This window comes from Paramormyrops kingsleyae, chromosome 25 (genome assembly GCF_048594095.1).
Source record: "Paramormyrops kingsleyae isolate MSU_618 chromosome 25, PKINGS_0.4, whole genome shotgun sequence".
In the NCBI taxonomy this organism is placed as follows: domain Eukaryota; kingdom Metazoa; phylum Chordata; class Actinopteri; order Osteoglossiformes; family Mormyridae; genus Paramormyrops; species Paramormyrops kingsleyae.
In genome coordinates this window covers 14,603,634-14,627,045 of record NC_132821.1, presented here as the reverse complement: position 1 = coordinate 14,627,045, position 23,412 = coordinate 14,603,634, and the positions used below count along the sequence as shown (strand labels likewise).

At 44.2% G+C, this 23,412-nt stretch overlaps 2 long non-coding RNA genes across 2 annotated transcripts; one reads left to right on the top strand and one right to left on the bottom strand.

Moving 5' to 3' along the window:
• Window positions 1–14,335: 14,335 nt before the first annotated feature.
• LOC111852576 (uncharacterized) lies at window positions 14,336–16,993 on the top strand. Its single transcript, XR_002840262.2, has 3 exons — window positions 14,336–15,934; window positions 16,160–16,355; window positions 16,441–16,993. It is a non-coding gene; the product is annotated as an uncharacterized lncRNA (long non-coding RNA).
• On the bottom strand, window positions 16,912–19,268 carry LOC140582843 (uncharacterized). The gene is made up of 3 exons (XR_011985634.1): window positions 18,997–19,268; window positions 17,655–18,532; window positions 16,912–17,559 (listed from the first exon to the last, which is right to left on the bottom strand). It is a non-coding gene; the product is annotated as an uncharacterized lncRNA (long non-coding RNA).
• Between the last annotated feature and the right edge of the window lie 4,144 nt (window positions 19,269–23,412).

The following is a 23,412-nucleotide window of genomic DNA, read 5'->3' as shown; positions in this document are numbered from 1 at the left end:
TATACTGTTAAAAATCTACATGCTACCAACCTCTTCAGGCTCTTCATGTAGTTGACCTGAGTCTGCCTGGAGAGACCAGCCTCAGTCAGCTCCCGAAAGAAGAGCTTCGTCCTCTCCCTCTCCCTCAGAAATTCAAGGGATGGCTCTTCAGGGTTCACAAAAAACATGAACCTGCTGACGTTTTCCACCTGGAAAATAAAATCGGCATTACTTAATGAATATATTGCGTAGATATAAAGCTCCAAAAAATAATAGAGTGAACTTTTATGGGAGACCTCACCGTCTGCTTGAAATTCTCAATCAGGAGATCCTTCTCCAAGTATGCGGCGAAGCCCTTCAGGAGGGGATGGTCCAGAGAATGTTTCCGGTGCAGTCCCTTCTCCTGCATCATGTGCCTGGAGGTCTGTGGCCACTGCACCTCCCGGGTACTGCCATGTGGAAAACATATTTCGTCTTAAAATTGCACCTTCAATTGGCTCACAAGCAAAAGCAAAAGGTATCAATGAAGCTGCAAATCCGAGACACTCATACTCACACTTGAAAGATCTCGCCGTTGCTGACACTGACTGCGTCCTCCGACTGCTCAGTCGCCGAGCTCTCCGGTCGCTGCACGGTTGTACCAGCCATCACAGGAACACTGCTGGTCTGCGCCGCTACTGCTGGGGAGGGGGTGTCAGGCACCACCATGTGGCGACGCTCCAGCTCCTGGATCATCCTTTCAGATAAATAAGTAAATAAAAAAAACTGTTAGTAAATGTCATACTGAAGAAACGAAGCGAGATGTGTAAAAAAGACTGAAGAGTTTTCCCACCAACCTGCTCATAGGATTAGCATCATCCATAATGTCTCGCAGGTGCCTGTAGCTGAACACCCTGCCCCACTGCAGAACTTCAAGCGCATCCTGCTTTGCCTTCTCCACTACTTCTTGGATGGCTTCTTTCGAAGATCTCTTCATGCACACCCTAGTCAGATGCACCGAGAGGCTTGCCTGTGTCTTCTTGCACACGGGGCAGAGCAGGAAATGCCTGTTGGAAGCACTGGGGATAAAAAAAAAAAAAAAACATTTATTGACAGTTAAGTCATGGAAGTGTTACTCAAGATTAGATGTGATTCATGATTTTTAGTTGAATAAGGAAACATTCCAGTCATCCTCTCCATTGTTCATTCCTCTCTGGTTTGGATAAATAACATTTGCATATTTATTCTCATCCTGATGGGTCCCAGACTGAGAAAAGTAATTAGTTAACTACATCTATCACAACTACAGAAACAAGTACAGGTAGACTACAGTCAGTTCGGATTGGGGGCCGCTCCTCTGCTGTACAAATTCTCAACACAGGGACTCCTCAAGGTTGCGTGTTTAGTCCCCTGCTTTATACCCTCTTTACTTCTGACTGTACTGCATCACAGAACAACACCAGTATCATCAAATTTGCTGATGATACAATGGTCACTGGAGTGATTACTGGTAGTGATGAGACAGCATATAGGAGAGAGGTGGTGAGTTTAGTGTCAGGACAATAATCTCCCCCTAAATGCTGACAAAACCAAGGAGATGATTGTAGACCCATGGAAGAAACAAAAACAACACACACCACTGCATATTGGAGAGAAGGAGGTGGAGAGAGTGAAGACATTTAAATATCTTGGTGTTCACTTGAGGGATGACCTCACTTGGTCTCACAACATCAATAAGCTGGTCTCAACAGCGTTTGTATTTCCTAAGAAGGCTGAGGAAATTTGGAATGGCAACCAGAATTTTTTAAAACTTCTACAGAAGTACTATTGAGAGTATTCTCACCAGCAACATCACAGTTTGGTTTTGGAACTCAACTGCAAAGGACCGGAAAGCCTTGGAACGGGTGGTGAGAATTGCCCAAACCATTATTGGAGCCGCTCTACCATCACTGGAGGACAACTATCACCCTAGAGTCATCAGGAAAGCCCGTAGCATCATTAGAGACAATAGCCACCCTCAGCAAAGACTGTTCACACTTCTGCCTTCAGGCAGATGCTACAGAAGTGTGAAATCAAGAACCACCAGATTAAAGAACAGTTTTTATTCACAGGCCATCAGGCCGGTGAATGATTCACACCCACTATCCCTTCCCCCCATAACACTGACGTAATTGTCAGGACAATTACCCTGTGAACAAGGAGAACCATAACCACTCTCCACCCATGCACACACATGCACACACACAGAACAATTTCTGCAGACTCTGTACACCACATGGGCCAGTCGGTGAACTTTATATTCACTTCAGGTCTCATTTAATTGCTCTTTTGCACAATACTGTAAATTATTTCTGAAGGTTTATGTGTTTACACAATAGCCTTTGTCTAAATATTATTTATTTTTGTAATGCACATTGTATTGTCACTCTGTGTTTACTGTTCTATCTTTAGGGCAATGCGACGGAACACGTGGAGTAAGATTTTCATTGTATGCAGTGCTTGAAGTGGGCCGGAACGCAGCGGAACGCAGTTCCGGAACTTCTGTATTTTCGTCTTTTGGGTTCCGCCACTTTTTTCTGCGTTCCGGTACTTACTGAATCTGATCCGACTCAGCGACAGTGGCCCAAGAATAGACAATATCACAAGACCGATAAAAGACTACATTACCCATGAGCCACGACAGTGCCCTATCATATGCATCCACTGAGTCCCAACCAATCGCATCAGCTTTAGCCCTAGTCTATTGTTAGGCCTACAAGTATCACACTGGTCTGGTTCATGTTGTTTTAATGGTTTTTCAGTATTCCATTTGTGAATTAGAAAAAAGTAGCCTATGCCTATAGGTTATTGCTTGGAAGAATGATTAAATTAAAATAGTTTTTGAACCAACACATCCTAAAGACTTGATTTTTTTTTCACCGCACAAATGTCAAATGTCGGAAAATTAGAGTTCATGCACTTATTTTTTCCCACTTCAAGCACTGATTGTATGGTGTAACTGACTGTTTTTACCATGCATATGACAATAAATTTCTTAATCATAATCATGTTGACTATTTAGTTACATTGATATTAAGCAATATAAGCCTTTTGTGAACACTGCAAATGAAAAAATAGTATTCTACCCTTAAATTGCTTCAAAAAATTGTTTTAGTTATGTAATGGATGCATTTTAAGTTAAAAAAATACATACAAAAATACATAAGTAAAGTACATACAAGGAAGAACAAATTTATCCACAGTTCTTACAGATTCAAATGCTATAATAAATTGATCATAACTTACAATTTGGAAGCCATTCTTGATAAATTCTTCAACAATAGATGAAATCTTCTACAGAGTCTGGAGCTCTTGTCTCGCTGGAAGCAGAGGTAGAGTAACTGTACATGTGGAGGTCTCCTCTTAATATACCATTCTGACCGCGTCCCCCGCCCCCCCCCCCCACGTAGCCCCGCCCACGCCACCCCCAGTGGCATTGTGAGGGACACTTTGAAAGACGATTTCAAATGTGAAACAAAGTAACTTTTAAGAAGGATGAATCTTTTAAGAACTTTTATAATTTATATTTCTAAATAGAGTGATAAATGAATAGTGCAGTTCTAAAACTTCTGCACGAATTCGCCACCACACCACATATGAATATAGTATACTCTAATATAATTAACCCAAACAACAGATCTCTTATGTTGCTGCTCATATAAATTTGATTTGTGTCTGTCTTTGCCATTTCAAAACTGGCAAAATTTTGTGACTCTCGGGTGACTTTAATAAGAACATAAGAAATTTACAAACGAGAGGAGGCCATTCAGCCCATCAAGCTCGTTTGGGGAGAACTTAGCTAATAGCTCGGAGTTGTTAATATAAGATATCGGAGCTGTAATTATGTCAGTTTTACCTTTTGATTAATGTGGAAGATCGCAATTTAACGTAAATAGAATGTAATAATGAATGTTTGTTTTCTTATGTGTCGCCCCACATACCATCGGAAAGCTACAGCGATTCTGAGCAACATTGCCAGTATGATCCAATTTCGATTTCCCCCTTTTTACCCTGAAATTTCTGCCTGAAATTGCCACCCCGCCCCCGTCTTGCTCTAACGCACACTCGCACTCGCTCACTATTTGCAGCGAGCCAGCCTTAAAGGGCCCAGATCGCATTACAGATGGCACCACAGATTGTTCTAATCCGTACTGTTCTGACACAGACAAATTGACATACAGTGACTACTAGTATTAGCAGGAGGATAGGCTCAGTCTAAAATGTTCCTAAAATTTTGGTGTATTGCTCTTCATCCAATGGGGCTATCGGCATTACTGGTTAAAAAAAAAAAAACTTCCAAAATAAAGTCATTAATGCTAGAACTACTAAACCTGCACAAATTTGCCTAAATTTTCTAGCACTACTAGGCCTGCCGCAGATTCTCGCTGAGCCATTAGCTCCATTGCCCTCCTGCTTTTGTTGTGCAAACACACCAATTACCTGTGAAGCCTGGCACATTTGCATTTACTCAGACTGGTAGCTCAAATAAGCCTTTGTGTGTGACATGGAAACCTTCACAAAAGCCTGCCATATCTATACAAAATATCTCACACACTGACTGACCTGCAAATATGAAAGACACATATTCACAAAATATATTGAAACAAAAGACTGATTTATTTATAAAAAATAGAATTAAATGAATAGAGTGAAAACATGCTTACACATCAGTCTCCAATGTATGTTTGTTCACAAATGTCATAAGAACATAAGAAATTTACAAATGAGAGGGGGCCGTTTCTCAGACTCCCTCTGCAGAATCGAACCCTGATTCCCCATGTACATTGTATGTTTTTTGTGTAATGTCGCTGCAGATTCGGCCTGCTATTTTCTCCGATGGCGTTGCTTTGACCTCTGTGATACTGATATGTTTTATTTATTTTTTTGCTAATTTCTATAAAATGAAAGCACACTTCCTTGAGCAGACAGGTTTTGTGATTAAGCTAAAATAAAAAGAACAGCATGTGACCTGCAGATCTGCCCAAGGTGTGACGTCTGGATTTCACAGTGTGCTGGGGGATGGGTAGCTGTGCATCACAGAGGTGTGAAACTGCCATCAATCAAACAAAAGTCCTGGCAGCAACAGGAGGACAGGCACAGCCTGTAATGATCCTAATATTTTGTTGCATTAAGACCACTGGGGTCATAATCAGTATTTTAAAGGTTATTTTTTCTATATTCTCTGTCGCCCTCCCTATCTGTTCCGATTAGGTAGCCTTGCCTTGCCGGTGCGCCAGTCATTTCTCGTTTTGATTAGTTACAGCATTATAGAATCATTCCCTTTATTTTTTAATTATTCCCTCAATTCCCCTTTTTGATCTCCGCAAGGAGATCACCCTGATTATGCTGATTAGTAATATTTTGCCTTATTTATGAAATTTTGCATTCCCCCTTTTGGTCTCCGCAAGGAGATCACCCTATTGGCGGGGGAGTCGTAGTTCAAAGCTGTCCAAATGACCTTTGCCCCTCTCCGGCCCGACAGGCAGGAGAGGCATCATCCGCGCATAGGTGCCATCCCGCTTCTCTATCACGGTAGTGATGAGATGAACTGACAGTGCGCGCAGGCAGGGAATACAACAACACCCACAAGTAACTAAAATCGCAGCAAAAGTAGCAAAGGATAATAAAAGCGAGCCCATTAAGCCTTTCCACTGTCCGAACGCTGAGGTCAGCCAGGCATCCCAGATGTTACTGATCCCGGAGTGTGCATGCATTGTTTTGGAGAGGGTCCGGAGACCCTCGAGTGCCCTGGTCACTGAGCCGTCTGGTGCTGTGTTGTTGGGAATGTAAGTACAGCATACTTCCCCAAACATAGCGCACACTCCCCCCTTTAGGACTCCAAAGAGTTCCACACACAATCCTGTCCATCCAGCCTAGGAAGGAGGGCAAAAACCCTGAGCTTCAGGGAAATTCCACTCCCAGCCCGCCACAGGCGTGGCCCCCCTTCGGAGTCCATGGCTGGCATGGCTCACAAACCACTAATCATTAACACTTTAAGCATTTTAAGCATCACACAACACACTTGTTTCCCCCAACATTCCCCTTTTTATCTTGATCTCCATCCTTGTCCTAGTGTTGTCTGGCGGTGAATGAGGTGCTTTTGTTCTTTCTGGTCGTTGGAGCAGGGGTGGACTACCATGCTCTGGTTGCTCAGGTCAGGGGATTATTCTGCCCCTTCTGTTGAGACCTGAGTTGCGTCTAGTTCAGCCGAACTGACGCTCTGGATTCCTTCCCTAAGGGCCTCCTGGATCTCTGCCGTGGTTCTCCTTGGCTCCTCCGCAGCTGCGCACTGGCTCCAGTGAAACCACGTGTCGCCTTTGCCTTTCAGACGAACCGCGTGTGACGTCCTCTCAGTGACCTGGAAGGGGCCCGTCCACCTGGGCTCTGACCACTTCCGTTTGATGACTTTCAGGAGGACCCACTCCGCCGTGTGTGGTTTGGCTGGCTGGTTCTCTGGTCTCGCCTCCTGGATTTGTTTAGAGAAATCTGCAACGAGACCTTGCAAACAATCATAATATGCCCTAGGATTTTGCTCCCCCTTCTCGTCGGGGGTCCAGGTTAACCCTTTCTGGGGTCCAGGGAACTGCCTGCCTGTCTGGAGCTCAAAGGGGGTGAACCCGGTCCCCCTGTTTATGGAAGACCTCACTGACATCATTGCCAGTGGTAAAGCGTCAACCCAATTAATTTTGGTCTGCGCGCAGATTTTTGCCAATTTTTGTTTTATTGTTTGGTTCATTCGCTCCACTTTTCCCTGGGACTGCGGATGATACACAGTTCCAAACGCATGTCTCAATCCCAACGCTTTCTCTACCGTCCGGAGGTCCTCGTTCTTAAAGTGGGACCCATTGTCTGTCCGAATCCTGTTTGGAAACCCGTGTCGTGGTATATACTGATTAATCAGAAACTTTATCACGGATACCCCATCCTCCTTCTTTGTGGGCCATGCTTCTGGCCATCCTGAGAATGCGTCCACAAACATCAACACATATCTGAACCCTCTCACTGGAATCACCATGTCTGTGTAATCTATAATGATTTCTTCCCCTGACCTGGTATACATTGGAAACTGCCCTTTCTCAGGCTTGACTGTGGGTCGCGAGTTATACAAGGTACAGGTAGCGCAACTCCGTACATATCCCCCCACCATCTCTTTCATAAATGGATGCCACCAGCTCGTCAGATTCTCTAACATTTGTCTCACCCCTGCATGACCCACCCCGTGGGCTTCTGCCAAGATTGTCTGGCGAAGGCCTGGGGGAAGGGCTGGCTTCCCTTCCTTACTCTGCCATAGCCCCTCCATCTTGTGCCCCCCTTTCTCTCTCCACATCGTTTTCTCCTCTGGGGAGGCCTTGTCCTGTTCGTGCTTAACTTTCTCTAGGGTCAGTCGGTAATTCTGGTGAACTTCCTCCTCTACCGTGATCATCTGTTTGGACACCACGTACCCTGCGACCCTCTCTGCTTCCTCATCTGCGGCCTGATTTCCTTTCGCTACCATTGTTCCTGACCCTTCATGTCCCTTGCACTTGACCACTGCCACTTTTTTGGGAAGCATCAAGGCCTTTGCCAATTCCCTCATTTCTGCTTCGTGTTTTATTGGCTTGTTTCCCGCGGTCAAGAATCCTGCCCTCAGCCATTGGCTGAGTTCCACATGCACTGCGCCTACAGCATATGCTGAGTCTGAGTCTATGGTAACTTCTTTCCCTTCTGCTAATTTCAGGGCCTCGATAACCGCTATCACCTCGGCTCTCTGGGCTGACTGGGCTCCCCCCAGCCTGTCTGCTTTCAAGGTTACATAATCCTGGCCTTGTCTGGCCACCACTGCATACCCTGCCTGCAACCCTCCTGTGTCTGTTCTAAAACAACACCCATCTGTAAACCAATCGTCTGTTTTCTCTATTTTTTCTGCCCCTAAATCTGGTCTGACTTTCTCCTCCTTCTGAACTCAGTACCCACACTGGTGTGGTTCTCCCCCGCTCATGTGGTCTGCCATGTTGATCCCTTCGTGAGAAAAATTCAGATTAGGTGCCTCTAGTATTTTACTAAGTCTCTGTTGCCTGAGTGACGTCATGGTAAACGTCTGTGAATTCACATAAGCCACCACACTGTGCGAGGTCAGAATGTGCAGCGGATGTAGTATCGAGTTTTATGCTGACGTACATCAGCACTCTCCTCTCTCCCCCTTTTTTCTGAAACAGGATGTCGTTGACGACCTCTCCTGTTTCCGACACATCCAAGTGAAACGGGAGAGAGTAATCTGGGAGGGCTAGGTCCGCGGCCTGTGCTAGCCTCTGCTTTAAGGTGATAAACGCCTCCTCAGATGCTTGGTCCCAGTTAAGGGGCGCCCTGAGGTTACGTAGGCCGTGTTCTCGGACAAGCGCCCTCAGGGGCTGTGTAAGTCCCGTGTAATCTGGAATGTAGGTGCGACTGTAACCTGTGAGCCCTAGGAAAGATAGCATGTCTTTTACTGTGATGGGCTTTGGGTAATGCAAGATAGCCGGCCGATGAGCTGGGGAGAGGCCTGTTCCTGCCCCCGACAACACTCGTCCTAGGAAGGTCACTGCTGTCCTAGCAATCTGCAATTTGTCCTTACTGACCTTAAAGCCTTTTTCTGACAGAAGGCGCAGCACTGACTGGGTGGCCTGTAGGGCCGCCTCCGCTGTTGGGGCCGCGATCAAAAGATCGTCCACGTATTGGACGAGGGTGACACCGTCCGGGAGAGGACACCCCTGCAAAGCCTGCTTCAGGACCTGGTTAAAGATACCTGGAGAAAGGGCGAACCCTTGAGGCAGGCGGGTGTACCGCAGCTGGCAGCCCCTGTAAGTGAATGAGAATATGTCCCTACACTCCTCTGCTAGGGGCAAACAGAAAAAAGCATTTGCTAGATCAATGCATGTGAACCATTTTTGTTGCGGGGTCAGATTAGTTAGGGCAACATATGGGTTTGGGACTGGAACAGTAGGGGTCAGCAGGAGGTTGTTTATGGCGCGTAAGTCGTGGGCCATCCGATATTTGCCTGTGCCGGGTTTTGCCACTGGGAGGATGGGGGTGTTCCACTGAGACGTGGAGGGCTCTAACACCCTGGCACGCAAGAGGCCCGCTATAGTCTCAGCTATTCCTTCCTCAGCCGCCGGCTTGTGCGGCTGCTCTTGTGCCCTTGTATTTTCACGGACATCTGACCTGTCTCTTTTCACTTGACTAGAGCACTCAGATCCTATGTCTGAGTCCCTGTCTGACTCCTCCTCTGCCTTCCCAGACCGGACACAGTCTGAGACTTCCTGAGTATCCTGTGTTCGAATGTGGAGGGTTCCTCCTGTCACATTGATCATGGGGCACATATGGGCCGGGGGCGCTGTTGAGAGCGCCTCCCTACCCTTATACACTGAGGGACGATCCCCATGTTTTACTTGTTTTTCTTTTACGGGAGGGAGTGACTTAGCCTCCCCTTTTTCCTCACTATGGAGGTGGTCTGTCCCTTGCCAAAATATGGCTAATCTCACCCACACTCTCCTTTCCTTCTCATGCCTCTCTTCCTCTTTTTTCCACTTCCCTTTCTGCACTATACTGGCTGTCGCCCTCTGCCTTGCTGCTTCGTCCCTTTGGCTAGCATGCTCTCTCTCCTTTTTCCACAGTAATTCTCCCAGTGAGCGCTTATCCTCTACTCGACACCCGGCGCTTCAAACCGCCCCACACATACGCTCCCCGGCATCAGCTACCTCCTTCTCTTTATCTCCTTCACCGCTTGCCCCTTCTATAGCTTCCTTCACCACCTGGATCTGCTTTACTAGTGGCTTCCACACTGTATTTTCCGGGGGCGCCCATCCCCCATCATCTAGCTCCCGATCAAACTCGCGGTCCATCTTTAATCTGTCCTGACTGTTTTGATCCCTTGTCTAACAGCCCTTCTGCCTCCGGATGTGGGTTCAGCCACCCACACTTAGTACACCTCCTTATCCTAGTCGAATGTCCTACCAACAAACACCACCAATACATAAATCAACAACTTCTAAAATAATAAGACTATATTCAGAGCAGCTCACTGTTGTGTCCCCCATGAACAGGGCACGTCACACAAGCCCAATTCCAGTCAAACAGGCCCGCTCCCAGCCGAAACCCCCCCGATCCCCAGCAATGTCAACTTGGAAGGGGGTGTTCTGTACGCACAACTGAGACAACCCAGGTGGGAGTCAGCTTATCGGCCGCACTACCGGTGTTCTGACTCGACCAAGGCCAGCAAAATAGCCTTCAGGCGTCACCCACCCTCCCGAGAGTCCAAGCTAGGGGTGTTCTTAGAACTCACCCTAGGCGAGGTCCTGCTCGGCAGTTGTAATGAACGCCCGAGGTACCCGTCGGCCCTGCCCGTACTGAGTCAGCAGGTGTGGCCGGGCTGGCACGCTTTTGGGCATCCAATTGCTGAGAACTCCCCTTCGGGTCTGACAAACTGTAAGACCGCAAGCAGTGACAGCAGAGCCACGGGCAGCTCGACCAACAGAGAGCGAGCGGCGAGCACCCTGAACAGGAAGAACCCACAACCCTGCTCACCCACAACTCAGCACAACACACAAATAGCTTTGAGACTTCTCGTCTCGAGACTCCAACCTGTTTTAGAGAGGGGGACCTTATTCCCTCTGGCCAATCTAGCATTCGGGGGTCTTGAATTCCCCGGGATTCTGACCCAGCTTTTCTACCGCTCGTCAGCAAATAGTGGGGTTGCCACACCAAAGACAATGCGGGGGTCTCGTACCCTCCGCTCCCTAAGGTCCTATTTCCCTGCCTGCTCCTTAAAATTCTATTTCCCTGCGGGGGTCCCGTGCCCTCTGCTCCTTAAGGTTCTATTTCTCTGCGCACGATACCTGGACACAATGCATACACAATACATAGACATACCCAATATATTATATAAACACAGTGCGTGCAACCTCTCCTCCGTCTTAATTTACCGACGGGCCCCTGGACACTTCAAATTGCTCAATTTGACATATCCAATGTGCAGATTTTGATATAACAGGCTCTGCATACCTCTTCTAGTCGGCGCCTCGCAGTTCTCTGTGTCCAAGTAGGCCGCGTCACCCCTTAGCCGAATCCTGCGAATCTCCTGGGGATCCCGGACGAGCCCTCAAATTGTTGGAGCACGGCGTCTCCACCGACTTCGTGGATGAGAAGAGATTCACAGCTGACACGGGGAGAAGTTGCAAATCACCGGTTTATTGTCTTGACTGATTATAATCAGGGAGCGGCCGTCTGACATACATTCAGCATGTACAGGAGGAGGCTCTGCCATATGTGTCAGCTGTATCCCTTTTAAAGCCCTTTGGGCATCCCCCCCCTTCTCGGTACCTTCCGTGTACGTGACAACCACATGTGTGATTCCAGCCGGCTCGTACTGTAGTTGTCCTTCTGGAAGGCTAAAAGATAAGTAGGGGCCGCTGATATTCTCTGTCGCCCTCCCTATCTGTTCCGAATAGGTAGCCTTGCCTTGCCGGCACGCCAGTCAGTTCTCGTTTTGATTAGTTACAGCATTATAGAATCATTCCCTTTATTTTATTAATTATTCCCTCAATATACAATTAGTATTAAGCTTGTCCTAACTTAAATTATAAAGTTATTAAACTTATATTAGACATATTATATATATGATGTTATTTATCAAAGACATTGAGCACTAAACAATGGAGATGACAATTGGAAATTCAACTAAAAGTAAGTGATAAGCAGAAGAAAACAAGGGACAGGGAACAGGCCACACAGGCAAGTTAGCTGTAGTTGTGAGCAAATTACAATGATGCAAATATTTTTAATCCAACTATTTAGTTACAAATTCCTCAGCCTGGGAGTCATCAGCATTTGAATCAAGCAGGTCAGTTACTCAATCCGTTAACATCAGCTTCTGACATGAGGGGACAAATACCTGGATTGGGCTTGCCAGCCTAGGGCTATTGTTTCCTTGATTGCTGTTTTGCACTTCTCTGCGATGCACATGCAGGGCTACCCATCCCCCAACAATCTGCCAACGTAACAATTAGGCTGAGATCACGTAAACATCAGGTCACGTAAACAGAGTGACTCAAATAAATGTATTAAAGAACCAGTAATGCCGAGCAATAAACCAAAATATTCGGAACATTATACATTGAGCCTATCCTGCTAATATTAGTAGTCACTGTATGTCATGTCTGTGTCACAACAGTACGGATTAGAACAATATGTGGTACCATCAGTAATGCGATCTGGGCCCTTTAAGGCTGGCTCGCTCCAATTAGTGAGCGAGTGCTTTCAGGCAGAAATTTCAGGGTCAAAACGGCGAAATCGAAATTGGATCATACTGGCAATATTGCTCAGAATCGCTGTAGCTGTCCGATGGGTATGCGGGGCGTTGCAGTTGCTTACCGCGACCGACAAATAAGAAAGCAAACATTCTTTATTATCATCCTATGTATTTTAAATTACGATCTTCCACATTAATCAAGAGAGTGTAAAACGTAAATTATGACAGCTCCAATAGCTTATATTAAAGTCACCCAAGAGTCACAACATGGTTTTGAAATGGCAAAGACAGACAGAAATTAAATGTATATGAGCAAGCAACATAAGGGATCTGTTGTTTGGGTAAATTATATTATAGTATACTATATATATGTGGTGTGGTGGCGAATTCGTGCAGAAATTTCAGGCAGAAATTTCAGGGTAAATACGGCGAAATCGAAATTGGATCATACTGCCAATATTGTGTAGCGGATATAAAGATCCGTGGCTTTTATTTTAAAGTTTTCCTGCTAGTCTCTGGGCTCGGTGGATCATGCGGTCATGCCTTAGCCTATCCAATGAGTAGCGTTGCTGGGCGAGTCTCTGGTAGTGAGGGGAGCGGTAAAAAAAAAAAAAAAGGTCGGTTGGGCGAAGTGGATACTACGGAGCCCGCAGCGTCACCTGCAGGAGAAAAAAAAACAAACCGTGGCGACGGATTTGCAATTCGTTCCCTCAGTTTATAAACCGTACCCACGAATTCTTAAACTGTTCCCTCGGTTTAACAAATCGTGCCCACGGATTAATAAACCGTACCCACGAATTTCCAATCCGTGCGCTCAAATTTTGTAAACCGAACGTTCGGTTTTTGAATCCGTACCCACAGATTCATAATCCGTGCGCACGCTTTCGCAATCTGTTCCCACGGGACTGTAAACTGTACTCATGGATTTGTGGCCCCGCCCCCAGTATTTGCCGGCAGATTTAACCAGCCACCTGGATTCATTGTATTGTTTATTTTGTAAAATGGAGGATTTTCTTAATTTTCTAAAAAACGATAGAGAGTTGGATGACGCGACTCTGTCAGTGTTTCGAGAGGAGAAGGTAAAAAACAATATAAAGCAAATAATGTCCAAGTTATGTTGTCATTCCATGTTGTCAGCTCTATGGCTGAATGCAATGTTATAACTGATGTTATATTTCACATCATGAAGCGAATTTAGGTTGTTGTCACTTTTCCAGTAAGCAAATAGGCCTATGTGACCATGGACCACAAAACCAGTCATAAGGGTCATTTTTTAAAATTTGGGATCTTCTGAAAGCTTTCCATTGATGTATGGTTTGATATGATAGGACAATATTTGGTCAAGATACAACTCTTTGAAAATCTGGATTAAAATATTGAGAAAATCACTTTTAAAGTTGTCCACATAAAGCACTTAGCATTGCATATTACTAAAAATATGTTTTGAAATATTTACGGTAGGAAATTTACAAAATATCTTCTTGGAACATGATCTTTACTTAATATCCTAATAAAAAATCTATAATTTTGACCCATACAATCAGGGGCGGATTAAGGTGCACAGAGGCCCCTAGGCTACAGTAGTCTGTGGGCCCCCCAACCCCGCCCCCCCTCCGCGCCAATGGGGGCCCCCTTGCAGGCTGGCACACGTGGGGCCCCTAGGCTTAAGCCATATCTAGCCTGTGCGTTAATCCGCCCCTGCATACAATGTATTGTTTGCTATTGCTTCAAATATACCCATGCTACTCATTTCTTGTGATTAAAGATCATCTACTTACACAAGACAGTTCAGCTTCACATATAGTAAATACATTCATAAAAATGTTTTAGTGGCAGAAAATATAGTTGAATAATTTATGATAATATCCATAAGAAAGCTTAAAACAAAATGAATCAAAGTGAAATTGCACCATCTGTTGGTAAAAAAACAGGCTAATGAAAGGGACAATAACATGAGTAGTACATTTAATTTTATTTAATTAAAAGGTTAGTCAAACAGATTGTCTTTTACATTTTTTCCACTTTTCTTTTAGATTGACTGCTATGCAATCAACAGTATGTCAGATGAACAGCTACTGGCATACGTCCCAAGATTTGGAGACCGGATAGCGATTAGACAGTACTCCAAAAGAGAAGTAGCTGCATTACAAGATAACACCGCAGTATCTAAAGCCACAGAAAACCTCATGTCAAAATTGCAAGGAAAACGGGACAGAAAGAGGAAGCATTGTGATAATCGTTCAGAAAAACTCAGTGGAAACACAAATGCCCAGAAAACTGAACGAAGTTTCCAAATGGGACTGTTTGAAGAGGTCCATGGCACCTTTGTCCAAATCAAAGAAAAACGAGGTGGTGGAACCAGACACTTAAAGGCTTCAAAGAGTGCTACCATGGCAGAAGTTTTGGAGGTTGGCAAGGAGCTGTTCTTTCCAAATGGAAAAAATAAACTCGGGGATATAAATGAATTTCAGCTGAAATTAAGAGACTTTACAGAAGAAGAACTAGACCCACAAACAATGCTGGGTGAGCAATACAATATAAGGAAGGTAAAGATGCTGAGACTTTATCTTTCTTGCAAGAGGACAGAAACTCAAAGAGTAGATGAGTATGTTACTCAAGGTCCTTCTACCTCCGTCGCATCTGAACGTAATGAAGAATCTGTTGCCATAGCCGAGGACAACAGTTCCATCACTGATGCATCATTCTTGTCGGAAGACAGTGTAGTGTTTATCGAACCAGGTATAATGGATGTAATACACAGTTCAATTTCAGTTGATGAAGAAATTCAGTTTGGATATACTGTTTTGCAAGACAGTACAATACTGGATGACACTCTACCAATGGAGCCTGCGGAAGTAGTGCAAGATAAGCCACAGGCCACTAAGTTAAGGCTTCGCAGGGGAAACATTTTCCAAGATCTCAATGCAGCTTTCACAGATAGCTTAATATCTGTCAATGATGGTTTTGTAGAAATTGAGATGGTCCTACCTAATGGTAGCACTGAGAAAGGAGAAGACAATGGTGGAATTCTCAGAGATGCATTGAGTGAGTACTGGGGTACTTTTTTCATGAAATGTACAGCTGGAAGCACTTTAAAGGTACCCATGACAAGACACGACATGAAAGATGAATGGGAAAATGTAGCTAAAGTGATGGTTTTTGGTTACAATACTGTTCAATACTTTCCCATTGTATTAGCCAAGCCTTTTCTGTGTTACTGCCTTGGACTTGAAATTGATGAGGATGAGCTCTTTACAGCATTTTTGGAGATGGTTCCTCAAGAGGAAAAGCAGCTTGTTGAAGAAGCAATGAGAGACTTCACATCTGTCTCTGAAAGAGAAGAATGGGTCGAATTTTTGGAAGCTCATGATGTGAAGCTTGTTATCACTGAAAAAAATGCCAAGCAAATCTTACTTGATGTGGCACACAAAGAAATTGTGCAAGATTCAGCTTACATAGCGGAGTGTTGGAGTCCAGTGTTGAAAGAACTGAAACTGCCACCAGGAGGACTGAATGAACTGATGATCAGCCTTACTCCAACAGCTAGGAAAGTTGTAGCCATACTAAAACATGAAACACTCAACAACAGAGAAAGCCAGATCATGGATTATCTGAAGAGGTTTATCAAGAACTCCAGTGATGTTCGGCTCAGGAAGTTTCTGCGTTTTTGCACAGGTAATTAATTACTTAAGATATTTTGTTATCGTTATATTCATTGGAATATAACATGTTATTGATATGAAACTATTTGTATATTTATTTATTGTACTTACTCTATTAATAAGTAAATTGATAAGTATTAAATGTTTTGAATTTCCTGACGTTGTGTATTATATAATTTAGTATTGTTATTATATGTATACATTTTAAATTGTTCTCTGATTATTTGTTTCTTGGTAGGAGCTGATCTCCTTGTTGCAAAGTTTATTCATGTCTGGTTCGTTCAGCCAAAGAGTTTCTTCACACGAAGTCCCCAGTCCCACACCTGTGGATGTGTGTTGGAAGTTCCAAATAATTATACTTCGTACCTTGAGCTTGCAGAGGAGTTTGCAAATGTCCTTGATGCAAACATATGGGTGATGGATATTGCATAAGGGTAAGGAAACAGAAAATAACCAATACCAGTTATATTCATGAATTATCCTTTTCTAATATTATCCTCAATGTTGTGTTTGTCCAAGGTGGTCAGACAGTATGTGCAGCAGCAGCACCCGCAGGACCATGTGATTCCATCTAACACTCGTTTCTTGCAATATACAATATTAATTATTGCATCTTGCACATCCATATAATGTGTCATAAAATGCACAGATGTTGTTACAGCAGTGCTTTAATGTAAAGGTATATGATTTTATAGATTCAAATTTAAATTGTTCTTACAAAGTTTACAAAAAAACTGTTAGATGTTCATTAATTAGAAGTTTATTAATTAATGCTGTTCTACTGAATACAGTTTTTTAAAATTAGTTACTGTATCTTGCACATCCATATAATGTGCCAAAATGCGTAGATGTTGTTACAGCAGTGTTACAATGTTTAGGTATACGATTTTATAGATTCAAATTCATTGTTTATGTATTCATGTTTTCTGTTCTCTGTGTTTATATATTGTATGCAAGATTGTTTTTACAAAGTTTACAAAAGAAACAATGTTAGAAATGTTAGTTTATTAATTAATGCTGTTCTACTGAATACAGTGTTTTTTAAAAAAAAATAAACAGAACGGATACAAAAGACAATCTGTCATACTTTAACAAAATATGTATAGGTATTAAACAAGACTACAGCAATAACATTAAAGAGATGAACAGATGAATAACATAAAAAGAAAAAAAAAACAGACATCACCTGACTATATATGATGCTGGTGTTTCCTGAAATTATTGTAACTCTAATAATTAAAGAATTTAAGAAGAGTCCATAACAACTTTGTCAGTACTAAATGATTTTTCAGCATGTCTTTATCTCACAATATTTAACAGTATAGTAAGCTCTTGTCTTAGTGCAAGGTAGAGATCAAACGCTGTGTATCTATCCTTGGGAAGCCTGAGGTGATGTTGGGCCATGATGTGTGCACACAGGGTGAAAACATCCTCATCACAAGCAACATCAGAGCGATGGATACACTGATCTTCGCATGCAGCACATTCTACCACCGGTACATGGCATATGTAGTCTTCTGTGTCATATAATTCAGGTAGGGTGTACATGACATCCGGTCGACCGTGGGGTACAAGGCTGTTCCTTGAAGGACGAATCAGGTGGCTGTTCCAAGTGTCTTTAGTGGAATCAAGATCTTCCTGTAAAAATCACAAACAGTGGTAAATTACTACTGTGTTTGTGTGTGTGTGTTTGTGTGTATGTGTGAGTGAAATAGAGAGGATTCACCATTTACCTGAATTAAGCCCAGGAAACAGAATAACATAAGGTTCTTGTCCAAAAAGCTGCCATCAAAGTTGCCTTCATCTTTAATTTGGTGAAAATGTTCAAGCCAAAGATCCACACACTCTTTTCTAAGGACACCCCACCAGCTCTCAATTCTCTGGTTGGCTGTACTTTTGCCATAGATAAAGCTTCTTTCTCCAGCCAGTGGATCAGCATCGCTATGTCGCAAGTACTGCTGCATATCCCTAATGGTGCTGTTTTCTGTTCCCATATCTGCTCTCAAGATTCGAGGACAGCCACCAAGACTACTTACTGTCTCAAGGAAGTAACCCCCTATGACTTTAGGATCACTGCTTGTGCAGTATGCATTCAACCATAGTATTCTCCTTGAGAATCCATCTATTGCCCCATTGATACAAATGCCAAATGGCTTCAGTTTGTCATAGGAGTCAACATGCCATAGAAAGTTGGGGCCCTTTGAAAAGTAAGCTCTTCTGTGCAGTCTTCTTTTTCTTCGCATTTCGGTGCCCAGTGGGTCAAGAGTGGACAGAATGAGGCGGACATCTTCTTTGCGCACATGAAGTCCTTTTTCCTTGCATTCACTGTACATCCATCTATAACCATGCAATGCGCCTGAGCCTTGGAGCTCTTCTCTAATAAACTGAATAACATCAAATAAGTTGTCAAAATATTTTCTGCGAAAAAGTCCATTTCTATTTAAGATTTTTTTAAGTGTCTTCATGCTGATAACAATCCCATGTTTAACACTTAAAATACGAAGGATTTCTTCATACTTTAGACCCAGGTCAAAGTAATGTTGAATTAGTCTAAATCTATCCATCCTATAGGGTAAGGAATAAATGATGTGAGCTTAAAGTGGATGGAAGCCTAAGGGTAGACAGAGAGAGAGAGTCAAGGTTATTTAATAGGTTATCTAAAATAAAGCATTCATGAATTATTTTATGAAAAACATACTGTCTTAAGTGCACTCACTTAGAATTATATATAAAAAAATAATATTGAGAAAAATAGTAATAAATACTATTATTTGTATTATTGTTGTGGTTGTTATTTAATTATTACTATTTTTATTATTACATTTAGGCATTTCGAATAAACTTTTATCCTTACATAGAGGAACAAAGCAATTAGTATAAACTGTCTGTCATATAATAATAAAGAGCTAAGATCATGACAAATAAACAAGATTTTGACACATATCATTCTTATTAAATTTCTGTATTCCACCATGTACCCGCTAGAATCACTGTAAGCATAGTTAAAACAATCTGATGTTTTCCACTTAATAATACACAATAAAACAATATACAATTAGATTCATTAACACGTACCTGGGAGTTTGCTATTCTTCTAAAATGAATCCAATGAGTACAGTTTACAGTCCCGTGGGAACAGATTGCGAAAGCGTGCGCACGGATTATGAATCTGTGGGTACGGATTCAAAAACCGAACGTTCGGTTTACAAAATTTGAGCGCACGGATTGGAAATTCGTGGGTACGGTTTATTAATCCGTGGGCACGATTTGTTAAACCGAGGGAACAGTTTAAGAATTCGTGGGTACGGTTTATAAACTGAGGGAACGAATTGCAAATCCGTCGCCACGGTTTGTTTTTTTTTCTCCTGCAGGTGACGCTGCGGGCTCCGTAGTTTCCACTTCGCCCAACCGACCTTTTTTTTTTTTTTTACCGCTCCCCTCACTACCAGAGACTCGCCCAGCAACGCTACTCATTGGATAGGCTAAGGCATGACCGCATGATCCACCGAGCCCAGAGACTAGCAGGAAAACTTTAAAATAAAAGCCACGGATCTTTATATCCGCTACACAATATTGGCAGTATGATCCAATTTCGATTTCGCCGTATTTACCCTGAAATTTCTGCCTGAAATTTCTGCACGAATTCGCCACCACACCACATATATATAGTATACTATAATATAATTTACCCAAACAACAGATCCCTTATGTTGCTTGCTCATATACATTTAATTTCTGTCTGTCTTTGCCATTTCAAAACCATGTTGTGACTCTTGGGTGACTTTAATATAAGCTATTGGAGCTGTCATAATTTACGTTTTACACTCTCTTGATTAATGTGGAAGATCGTAATTTAAAATACATAGGATGATAATAAAGAATGTTTGCTTTCTTATTTGTCGGTCGCGGTAAGCAACTGCAACGCCCCGCATACCCATCGGACAGCTACAGCGATTCTGAGCAATATTGCCAGTATGATCCAATTTCGATTTCGCCGTTTTGACCCTGAAATTTCTGCCTGAAAGCACTCGCTCACTAATTGGAGCGAGCCAGCCTTAAAGGGCCCAGATCGCATTACTGATGGTACCACATATTGTTCTAATCCGTACTGTTGTGACACAGACATGACATACAGTGACTACTAATATTAGCAGGATAGGCTCAATGTATAATGTTCCGAATATTTTGGTTTATTGCTCGGCATTACTGGTTCTTTAATACATTTATTTGAGTCACTCTGTTTACGTGACCTGATGTTTACGTGATCTCAGCCTAATTGTTACGTTGGCAGATTGTTGGGGGATGGGTAGCCCTGCATGTGCATCGCAGAGAAGTGCAAAACAGCAATCAAGGAAACAATAGCCCTAGGCTGGCAAGCCCAATCCAGGTATTTGTCCCCTCATGTCAGAAGCTGATGTTAACGGATTGAGTAACTGACCTGCTTGATTCAAATGCTGATGACTCCCAGGCTGAGGAATTTGTAACTAAATAGTTGGATTAAAAATATTTGCATCATTGTAATTTGCTCACAACTACAGCTAACTTGCCTGTGTGGCCTGTTCCCTGTCCCTTGTTTTCTTCTGCTTATCACTTACTTTTAGTTGAATTTCCAATTGTCATCTCCATTGTTTAGTGCTCAATGTCTTTGATAAATAACATCATATATATAATATGTCTAATATAAGTTTAATAACTTTATAATTTAAGTTAGGACAAGCTTAATACTAATTGTATATTGAGGGAATAATTAATAAAATAAAGGGAATGATTCTATAATGCTGTAACTAATCAAAACGAGAACTGACTGGCGTGCCGGCAAGGCAAGGCTACCTATTCGGAACAGATAGGGAGGGCGACAGAGAATATCAGCGGCCCCTACTTATCTTTTAGCCTTCCAGAAGGACAACTACAGTACGAGCCGGCTGGAATCACACATGTGGTTGTCACGTACACGGAAGGTACCGAGAAGGGGGGGGATGCCCAAAGGGCTTTAAAAGGGATACAGCTGACACATATGGCAGAGCCTCCTCCTGTACATGCTGAATGTATGTCAGACGGCCGCTCCCTGATTATAATCAGTCAAGACAATAAACCGGTGATTTGCAACTTCTCCCCGTGTCAGCTGTGAATCTCTTCTCATCCACGAAGTCGGTGGAGACGCCGTGCTCCAACAATTTGAGGGCTCGTCCGGGATCCCCAGGAGATTCGCAGGATTCGGCTAAGGGGTGACGCGGCCTACTTGGACACAGAGAACTGCGAGGCGCCGACTAGAAGAGGTATGCAGAGCCTGTTATATCAAAATCTGCACATTGGATATGTCAAATTGAGCAATTTGAAGTGTCCAGGGGCCCGTCGGTAAATTAAGACGGAGGAGAGGTTGCACGCACTGTGTTTATATAATATATTGGGTATGTCTATGTATTGTGTATGCATTGTGTCCAGGTATCGTGCGCAGAGAAATAGAACCTTAAGGAGCAGAGGGCACGGGACCCCCGCAGGGAAATAGAATTTTAAGGAGCAGGCAGGGAAATAGGACCTTAGGGAGCGGAGGGTACGAGACCCCCGCATTGTCTTTGGTGTGGCAACCCCACTATTTGCTGACGAGCGGTAGAAAAGCTGGGTCAGAATCCCGGGGAATTCAAGACCCCCGAATGCTAGATTGGCCAGAGGGAATAAGGTCCCCCTCTCTAAAACAGGTTGGAGTCTCGAGACGAGAAGTCTCAAAGCTATTTGTGTGTTGTGCTGAGTTGTGGGTGAGCAGGGTTGTGGGTTCTTCCTGTTCAGGGTGCTCGCCGCTCGCTCTCTGTTGGTCGAGCTGCCCGTGGCTCTGCTGTCACTGCTTGCGGTCTTACAGTTTGTCAGACCCGAAGGGGAGTTCTCAGCAATTGGATGCCCAAAAGCGTGCCAGCCCGGCCACACCTGCTGACTCAGTACGGGCAGGGCCGACGGGTACCTCGGGCGTTCATTACAACTGCCGAGCAGGACCTCGCCTAGGGTGAGTTCTAAGAACACCCCTAGCTTGGACTCTCGGGAGGGTGGGTGACGCCTGAAGGCTATTTTGCTGGCCTTGGTCGAGTCAGAACACCGGTAGTGCGGCCGATAAGCTGACTCCCACCTGGGTTGTCTCAGTTGTGCGTACAGAACACCCCCTTCCAAGTTGACATTGCTGGGGATCGGGGGGGTTTCGGCTGGGAGCGGGCCTGTTTGACTGGAATTGGGCTTGTGTGACGTGCCCTGTTCATGGGGGACACAACAGTGAGCTGCTCTGAATATAGTCTTATTATTTTAGAAGTTGTTGATTTATGTATTGGTGGTGTTTGTTGGTAGGACATTCGACTAGGATAAGGAGGTGTACTAAGTGTGGGTGGCTGAACCCACATCCGGAGGCAGAAGGGCTGTTAGACAAGGGATCAAAACAGTCAGGACAGATTAAAGATGGACCGCGAGTTTGATCGGGAGCTAGATGATGGGGGATGGGCGCCCCCGGAAAATACAGTGTGGAAGCCACTAGTAAAGCAGATCCAGGTGGTGAAGGAAGCTATAGAAGGGGCAAGCGGTGAAGGAGATAAAGAGAAGGAGGTAGCTGATGCCGGGGAGCGTATGTGTGGGGCGGTTTGAAGCGCCGGGTGTCGAGTAGAGGATAAGCGCTCACTGGGAGAATTACTGTGGAAAAAGGAGAGAGAGCATGCTAGCCAAAGGGACGAAGCAGCAAGGCAGAGGGCGACAGCCAGTATAGTGCAGAAAGGGAAGTGGAAAAAAGAGGAAGAGAGGCATGAGAAGGAAAGGAGAGTGTGGGTGAGATTAGCCATATTTTGGCAAGGGACAGACCACCTCCATAGTGAGGAAAAAGGGGAGGCTAAGTCACTCCCTCCCGTAAAAGAAAAACAAGTAAAACATGGGGATCGTCCCTCAGTGTATAAGGGTAGGGAGGCGCTCTCAACAGCGCCCCCGGCCCATATGTGCCCCATGATCAATGTGACAGGAGGAACCCTCCACATTCGAACACAGGATACTCAGGAAGTCTCAGACTGTGTCCGGTCTGGGAAGGCAGAGGAGGAGTCAGACAGGGACTCAGACATAGGATCTGAGTGCTCTAGTCAAGTGAAAAGAGACAGGTCAGATGTCCGTGAAAATACAAGGGCACAAGAGCAGCCGCACAAGCCGGCGGCTGAGGAAGGAATAGCTGAGACTATAGCGGGCCTCTTGCGTGCCAGGGTGTTAGAGCCCTCCACGTCTCAGTGGAACACCCCCATCCTCCCAGTGGCAAAACCCGGCACAGGCAAATATCGGATGGCCCACGACTTACGCGCCATAAACAACCTCCTGCTGACCCCTACTGTTCCAGTCCCAAACCCATATGTTGCCCTAACTAATCTGACCCCGCAACAAAAATGGTTCACATGCATTGATCTAGCAAATGCTTTTTTCTGTTTGCCCCTAGCAGAGGAGTGTAGGGACATATTCTCATTCACTTACAGGGGCTGCCAGCTG